Below are 9618 nucleotides of genomic sequence, written 5' to 3' on the forward strand. Positions count from 1 at the left end.
CAAGCTCCTTCATCAGCTGGGGCACTTCACTCAGGTGCACGCTTGGAGGCACATCGTCCACAGCTAAGAGCACACTATGGTGCACACTTTGTTCATTTCTATCGAATTCTTCAGAGTGCTTTTGAATAGCATGGAGGCTGTTTATCTCACTGATTTTATAGCCTTCCTCAATTAAATCGGGGCTTGCAATATTACCATTATTTGTTTCAAGCTCCTTCATCAGCTGGGGCACTTCACTCAGGTGCACGCTTGGAGGCACATCGTCCACAGCTAAGAGCACACTATGGCGCACACTTTGTTCATTTCTATCGAATTCTTCAGAGTGCTTTTGAATAGCATGGAGGCTGTTTATCTCACTGATTTTATAGCCTTCCTCAATTAAATCGGGGCTTGCAATATTACCATTATTTGTTTCAAGCTCCTTCATCAGCTGGGGCACTTTACTCAGGTGCACGCTTGGGGGCACATCGTCCACTGCTAAGAGCACACTATGGTGCACACTTTGTTCATTTGTATCAAATTCTTCAGAGTGCTTTTGAATAGCATGGAGGCTGTTTATCTCACTGATTTTATAGCCTTCCTCAATTAAATCGGGGCTTGCAATATTACCATTATTTGTTTCAAGCTCCTTCATCAGCTGGGGCACTTCACTCAGGTGCACGCTTGGAGGCACATCGTCCACAACTAAGAGCACACTATGGTGCACACTTTGTTCATTTCTATCAAAGTCTTCAGAGTGCTTTTGAATAGCATGGAGGCTGTTTATCTCACTGATTTTATAGCCTTCCTCAATTAAATCGGGGCTTGCAATATTACCATTATTTGTTTCAAGCTCCTTCATCAGCTGGGGCACTTCACTCAGGTGCACGCTTGGAGGCACATCGTCCACAGCTAAGAGCACACTATGGTGCACACTTTGTTCATTTCTATCAAATTCTTCAGAGTGCTTTTGAATAGCATGGAGGCTGTTTATCTCACTGATTTTATAGCCTTCCTCAATTAAATTGGGGCTTGCAATATTACCATTATTTGTTTCAAGCTCCTTCATCAGCTGGGGCACTTCACTCAGGTGCACGCTTGGAGGCACATCGTCCACAGCTAAGAGCACACTATGGTGCACGCTTTGTTCATTTCTATCAAATTCTTCAGAGTGCTTTTGAATAGCATGGAGGCTGTTTATCTCACTGATTTTATAGCCTTCCTCAATTAAATCGGGGCTTGCAATATTACCATTATTTGTTTCAAGCTCCTTCATCAGCTGGGGCACTTCACTCAGGTGCACGCTTGGAGGCACATCGTCCACAGCTAAGAGCACACTATGGTGCACACTTTGTTCTTTTCCATCAAATTCTTCAGAGTGCTTTTGAATAGCATGGAGCCTGTTTATCTCACTGATTTTATAGCCTTCCTCAATTAAATCGGGGCTTGCAATATTACCATTATTTGTTTCAAGCTCCTTCATCAGCTGGGGCACTTCACTCAGGTGCACGCTTGGAGGCACATCGTCCACAGCTAAGAGCACACTATGGTGCACACTTTGTTCATTTCTATCAAATTCTTCAGAGTGCTTTTGAATAGCATGGAGGCAGTTTATCTCACTGATTTTATAGCCTTCCTCAATTAAATCGGGGCTTGCAATATTACCATTATTTGTTTCAAGCTCCTTCATCAGCTGGGGCACTTCACTCAGGTGCACGCTTGGAGGCACATCGTCCACAGCTAAGAGCACACTATGGTGCACACTTTGTTCATTTCTATCAAATTCTTCAGAGTGCTTTTGAATAGCATGGAGGCTGTTTATCTCACTGATTTTATAGCCTTCCTCAATTAAATCGGGGCTTGCAATATTACCATTATTTGTTTCAAGCTCCTTCATCAGCTGGGGCACTTCACTCAGGTGCACGCTTGGAGGCACATCGTCCACAGCTAAGAGCACACTATGGTGCACACTTTGTTCATTTCCATCAAATTCTTCAGAGTGCTTTTGAATAGCATGGAGGCTGTTTATCTCACTGATTTTATAGCCTTCCGCAATTAAATCGGGGCTTGCAATATTACCATTATTTGTTTCAAGCTCCTTCATCAGCTGGGGCACTTCACTCAGGTGCACGCTTGGAGGCACATCGTCCACAGCTAAGAGCACACTATGGTGCACACTTTGTTCATTTCTATCAAATTCTTCAGAGTGCTTTTGAATAGCATGGAGGCTGTTTATCTCACTGATTTTATAGCCTTCCTCAATTAAATCGGGACTTGCAATATTACCATTATTTGTTTCAAGCTCCTTCATCAACTGGGGCACTTCACTCAGGTGCACGCTTGGAGGCACATCGTCCACAGCTAAGAGCACACTATGGTGCACACTTTGTTCATTTCCATCAAATTCTTCAGAGTGCTTTTGAATAGCATGGAGGCAGTTTAAATCACTGATTTTATAGCCTTCCTCAATTAAATCGGGGCTTGCAATATTACCATTATTTGTTTCAAGCTCCTTCATCAGCTGGGGCACTTCACTCAGGTGCACGCTTGGAGGCACATCGTCCAAAGCTAAGAGCACACTATGGTGCACACTTTGTTCATTTCTATCAAATTCTTCAGAGAGCTTTTGAATAGCATGGAGGCTGTTTATCTCACTGATTCTATAGCCTTCCTCAATTAAATCGGGGCTTGCAATATTACCATTATTTGTTTCAAGCTCTTTCATCAGCTGGGGCACTTCACTCAGGTGCACGCTTGGAGGCACATCGTCCACAGCTAAGAGCACACTATGGTGCACACTTTGTTCATTTCTATCAAATTCTTCAGAGTGCTTTTGAATAGCATGGAGGCTGTTTATCTCACTGATTTTATAGCCTTCCTCAATTAAATCGGGGCTTGCAATATTACCATTATTTGTTTCAAGCTCCTTCATCAGCTGGGGCACTTCACTCAGGTGCACACTTGGAGGCACATCGTCCACAGCTAAGAGCACACTATGGTGCACACTTTGTTCATTTCTATCAAATTCTTCGGAGAGCTTTTGAATAGCATGGAGGCTGTTTATCTCACTGATTTTATAGCCTTCCTCAATTAAATCGGGGCTTGCAATATTACCATTATTTGTTTCAAGCTCCTTCATCAGCTGGGGCACTTCACTCAGGTGCACGCTTGGAGGCACATCGTCCACAGCTAAGAGCACACTATGGTGCACACTTTGTTCATTTCCATCAAATTCTTCAGAGTGCTTTTGAATAGCATGGAGGCAGTTTAAATCACTGATTTTATAGCCTTCCTCAATTAAATCGGGGCTTGCAATATTACCATTATTTGTTTCAAGCTCCTTCATCAGCTGGGGCACTTCACTCAGGTGCACGCTTGGAGGCACATCGTCCACAGCTAAGAGCACACTATGGTGCACACTTTGTTCATTTCTATCAAATTCTTCAGAGTGCTTTTGAATAGCATGGAGGCTGTTTATCTCACTGATTTTATAGCCTTCCTCAATTAAATCGGGGCTTGCAATATTACCATTATTTGTTTCAAGCTCCTTCATCAGCTGGGGCACTTCACTCAGGTGCACGCTTGGAGGCACATCGTCCACAGCTAAGAGCACACTATGGTGCACACTTTGTTCATTTCCATCAAATTCTTCAGAGTGCTTTTGAATAGCATGGAGGCTGTTTATCTCACTGATTTTATAGCCTTCCTCAATTAAATCGGGGCTTGCAATATTACCATTATTTGTTTCAAGCTCCTTCATCAGCTGGGGCACTTCACTCAGGTGCACGCTTGGAGGCACATCGTCCACAGCTAAGAGCACACTATGGTGCACACTTTGTTCATTTCTATCAAATTCTTCAGAGTGCTTTTGAATAGCATGGAGGCTGTTTATCTCACTGATTTTATAGCCTTCCTCAATTAAATCGGGGCTTGCAATATTACCATTATTTGTTTCAAGCTCCTTCATCAGCTGGGGCACTTCACTCAGGTGCACGCTTGGAGGCACATCGTCCACAGCTAAGAGCACACTATGGTGCACACTTTGTTCATTTCTATCAAATTCTTCAGAGTGCTTTTGAATAGCATGGAGGCTGTTTATCTCACTGATTTTATAGCCTTCCTCAATTAAATCGGGGCTTGCAATATTACCATTATTTGTTTCAAGCTCCTTCATCAGCTGGGGCACTTCACTCAGGTGCACGCTTGGAGGCACATCGTCCACAGCTAAGAGCACACTATGGTGCACACTTTGTTCATTTCTATCAAATTCTTCAGAGTGCTTTTGAATAGCATGGAGGCTGTTTATCTCACTGATTTTATAGCCTTCCTCAATTAAATCGGGGCTTGCAATATTACCATTATTTGTTTCAAGCTCCTTCATCAGCTGGGGCACTTCACTCAGGTGCACGCTTGGAGGCACATCGTCCACAGCTAAGAGCACACTATGGTGCACACTTTGTTCATTTCCATCAAATTCTTCAGAGTGCTTTTGAATAGCATGGAGGCTGTTTATCTCACTGATTTTATAGCCTTCCGCAATTAAATCGGGGCTTGCAATATTACCATTATTTGTTTCAAGCTCCTTCATCAGCTGGGGCACTTCACTCAGGTGCACGCTTGGAGGCACATCGTCCACAGCTAAGAGCACACTATGGTGCACACTTTGTTCATTTCTATCAAATTCTTCAGAGTGCTTTTGAATAGCATGGAGGCTGTTTATCTCACTGATTTTATAGCCTTCCTCAATTAAATCGGGACTTGCAATATTACCATTATTTGTTTCAAGCTCCTTCATCAGCTGGGGCACTTCACTCAGGTGCACGCTTGGAGGCACATCGTCCACAGCTAAGAGCACACTATGGTGCACACTTTGTTCATTTCCATCAAATTCTTCAGAGTGCTTTTGAATAGCATGGAGGCAGTTTAAATCACTGATTTTATAGCCTTCCTCAATTAAATCGGGGCTTGCAATATTACCATTATTTGTTTCAAGCTCCTTCATCAGCTGGGGCACTTCACTCAGGTGCACGCTTGGAGGCACATCGTCCACAGCTAAGAGCACACTATGGTGCACACTTTGTTCATTTCTATCAAATTCTTCAGAGAGCTTTTGAATAGCATGGAGGCTGTTTATCTCACTGATTCTATAGCCTTCCTCAATTAAATCGGGGCTTGCAATATTACCATTATTTGTTTCAAGCTCTTTCATCAGCTGGGGCACTTCACTCAGGTGCACGCTTGGAGGCACATCGTCCACAGCTAAGAGCACACTATGGTGCACACTTTGTTCATTTCTATCAAATTCTTCAGAGTGCTTTTGAATAGCATGGAGGCTGTTTATCTCACTGATTTTATAGCCTTCCTCAATTAAATCGGGGCTTGCAATATTACCATTATTTGTTTCAAGCTCCTTCATCAGCTGGGGCACTTCACTCAGGTGCACACTTGGAGGCACATCGTCCACAGCTAAGAGCACACTATGGTGCACACTTTGTTCATTTGTATCAAATTCTTCGGAGAGCTTTTGAATAGCATGGAGGCTGTTTATCTCACTGATTTTATAGCCTTCCTCAATTAAATCGGGGCTTGCAATATTACCATTATTTGTTTCAAGCTCCTTCATCAGCTGGGGCACTTCACTCAGGTGCACGCTTGGAGGCACATCGTCCACAGCTAAGAGCACACTATGGTGCACACTTTGTTCATTTCCATCAAATTCTTCAGAGTGCTTTTGAATAGCATGGAGGCAGTTTAAATCACTGATTTTATAGCCTTCCTCAATTAAATCGGGGCTTGCAATATTACCATTATTTGTTTCAAGCTCCTTCATCAGCTGGGGCACTTCACTCAGGTGCACGCTTGGAGGCACATCGTCCACAGCTAAGAGCACACTATGGTGCACACTTTGTTCATTTCTATCAAATTCTTCAGAGTGCTTTTGAATAGCATGGAGGCTGTTTATCTCACTGATTTTATAGCCTTCCTCAATTAAATCGGGGCTTGCAATATTACCATTATTTGTTTCAAGCTCCTTCATCAGCTGGGGCACTTCACTCAGGTGCACGCTTGGAGGCACATCGTCCACAGCTAAGAGCACACTATGGTGCACACTTTGTTCATTTCCATCAAATTCTTCAGAGTGCTTTTGAATAGCATGGAGGCTGTTTATCTCACTGATTTTATAGCCTTCCTCAATTAAATCGGGGCTTGCAATATTACCATTATTTGTTTCAAGCTCCTTCATCAGCTGGGGCACTTCACTCAGGTGCACGCTTGGAGGCACATCGTCCACAGCTAAGAGCACACTATGGTGCACACTTTGTTCATTTCTATCAAATTCTTCAGAGTGCTTTTGAATAGCATGGAGGCTGTTTATCTCACTGATTTTATAGCCTTCCTCAATTAAATCGGGGCTTGCAATATTACCATTATTTGTTTCAAGCTCCTTCATCAGCTGGGGCACTTCACTCAGGTGCACGCTTGGAGGCACATCGTCCACAGCTAAGAGCACACTATGGTGCACACTTTGTTCATTTCTATCAAATTCTTCAGAGTGCTTTTGAATAGCATGGAGGCTGTTTATCTCACTGATTTTATAGCCTTCCTCAATTAAATCGGGGCTTGCAATATTACCATTATTTGTTTCATGCTCCTTCATCAGCTGGGGCACTTCACTCAGGTGCACGCTTGGAGGCACATCGTCCACAGCTAAGAGCACACTATGGTGCACACTTTGTTCATTTCTATCAAATTCTTCAGAGTGCTTTTGAATAGCATGGAGGCTGTTTATCTCACTGATTCTATAGCCTTCCTCAATTAAATCGGGGCTTGCAATATTACCATTATTTGTTTCAAGCTCTTTCATCAGCTGGGGCACTTCACTCAGGTGCACGCTTGGAGGCACATCGTCCACAGCTAAGAGCACACTATGGTGCACACTTTGTTCATTTCTATCAAATTCTTCAGAGTGCTTTTGAATAGCATGGAGGCTGTTTATCTCACTGATTTTATAGCCTTCCTCAATTAAATCGGGGCTTGCAATATTACCATTATTTGTTTCAAGCTCCTTCATCAGCTGGGGCACTTCACTCAGGTGCACACTTGGAGGCACATCGTCCACAGCTAAGAGCACACTATGGTGCACACTTTGTTCATTTCTATCAAATTCTTCAGAGTGCTTTTGAATAGCATGGAGGCTGTTTATCTCACTGATTTTATTGCCTTCCTCAATTAAATCGGGGCTTGCAATATTACCATTATTTGTTTCAAGCTCCTTCATCAGCTGGGGCACTTCACTCAGGTGCACGCTTGGAGGCACATCGTCCACAGCTAAGAGCACACTATGGTGCACACTTTGTTCTTTTCCATCAAATTCTTCAGAGTGCTTTTGAATAGCATGGAGCCTGTTTATCTCACTGATTTTATAGCCTTCCTCAATTAAATCGGGGCTTGCAATATTACCATAATTTGTTTCAAGCTCCTTCATCAGCTGGGGCACTTCACTCAGGTGCACGCTTGGAGGCACATCGTCCACAGCTAAGAGCACACTATGGTGCACACTTTGTTCATTTCCATCAAATTCTTCAGAGTGCTTTTGAATAGCATGGAGGCTGTTTATCTCACTGATTTTATAGCCTTCCTCAATTAAATCGGGGCTTGCAATATTACCATTATTTGTTTCAAGCTCCTTCATCAGCTGGGGCACTTCACTCAGGTGCACACTTGGAGGCACATCGTCCACAGCTAAGAGCACACTATGGTGCACACTTTGTTCATTTGTATCAAATTCTTCAGAGTGCTTTTGAATAGCATGGAGGCTGTTTATCTCACTGATTTTATAGCCTTCCTCAATTAAATCGGGGCTTGCTATATTACCATTATTTGTTTCAAGCTCCTTCATCAGCTGGGGCACTTCACTCAGGTGCACGCTTGGAGGCACATCATCCACAGCTAAGAGCACACTATGGTGCACACTTTGTTCATTTCTATCAAATTCTTCAGAGTGCTTTTGAATAGCATGGAGGCTGTTAATCTCACTGATTTTATAGCCTTCCTCAATTAAATCGGGGCTTGCAATATTTCCATTATTTGTTTCAAGCTCCTTCATCAGCTGGGGCACTTCCCTCAGGTGCACGCTTGGAGGCACATCGTCCACAGCTAAGAGCACACTATGGTGCACACTTTGTTCATTTCCATCAAATTCTTCAGAGTGCTTTTGAATAGCATGGAGGCTGTTTATCTCACTGATTTTATAGCCTTCCTCAATTAAATCGGGGCTTGCAATATTACCATTATTTGTTTCAAGCTCCTTCATCAGCTGGGGCACTTCACTCAGGTGCACGCTTGGAGGCACATCGTCCACAGCTAAGAGCACACTATGGTGCACACTTTGTTCATTTCTATCAAATTCTTCAGAGTGCTTTTGAATAGCATGGAGGCTGTTTATCTCACTGATTTTATAGCCTTCCTCAATTAAATCGTGGCTTGCAATATTACCATTATTTGTTTCAAGCTCCTTCATCAGCTGGGGCACTTCACTCAGGTGCACGCTTGGAGGCACATCGTCCACAGCTAAGAGCACACTATGGTGCACACTTTGTTCATTTCTATCAAATTCTTCAGAGTGCTTTTGAATAGCATGGAGGCTGTTTATCTCACTGATTTTATAGCCTTCCTCAATTAAATCGGGGCTTGCAATATTACCATTATTTGTTTCAAGTTCCTTCATCAGCTGGGGCACTTCACTCAGGTGCACGCTTGGAGGCACATCGCCCACAGCTAGGAGCGCACTATCGTGCGCAAATTCATGTCCAACCAATCTTTCTGAGTGGTTCGCAGTTAATTTGAGGCTGGTTATCGGTTTGATTTTATATTGTTGGTCATCTGTATCGGGGATTGGATAGTTTACATCGTATGTTTCGAGCCCCTTCATCTGCTCGGCAACTGTATTTAAGTGCTTGAGTTTAGGCTCATCACCAATAGATCTGAAGTCACTTACTTTCGCTGATAGTTTTTTGAGATCTAATATTTGAACGTGTAATGCCTCAGGTTTCTCATCATTGCTCATGGCTGTTGGCTCTCTACAGTGTTTTCCGTCCCTAACGTGGGATGATACACTTATGTTCACGGTGTTCAGCACTGGTGTCCCGTTGTTTTTGCTGCAAGATGTTACTGCTGCGTTCCGGTCTTCCCCGGACCTCTGTTGGGAAAAAAAACAAGGTATAAGGCTCTGCATGGAATAATGAGAGTTTGTGTAGCGTTAGTCGATTATTCCTCAATACTATTTTGCGTTGCTTTATTATATGGTTCTGAGACTATTTTTTCATATATTTTTCTACTGTAAGCGGATTTTTGTGTAATTTCTTAGTTATGTCTAATCTCTAACACAATACTGCGCCAAACCCCAAATGTATTACGATTTGTGTGATGAATGTTATGAGTTATGTCCTCATTTCTTTTATTACGTTTCTCTTCGACATTGGCCTGAACTGTGGAGATTGGTTGCAGCATTTACCTGAAGTGAATAACTACTCAACTTCCAATTACCGTGATCAACTCAATAGCAGGGCCCCATGATCTACATCTTGTGCATTGTTCCTACTGTATCTGTGCTAGGGCTGGTCTCACATCCTGTGGACA

This window comes from Schistocerca cancellata, chromosome 2, assembly GCF_023864275.1.
Source record: "Schistocerca cancellata isolate TAMUIC-IGC-003103 chromosome 2, iqSchCanc2.1, whole genome shotgun sequence".
NCBI classification, from domain to species: domain Eukaryota; kingdom Metazoa; phylum Arthropoda; class Insecta; order Orthoptera; family Acrididae; genus Schistocerca; species Schistocerca cancellata.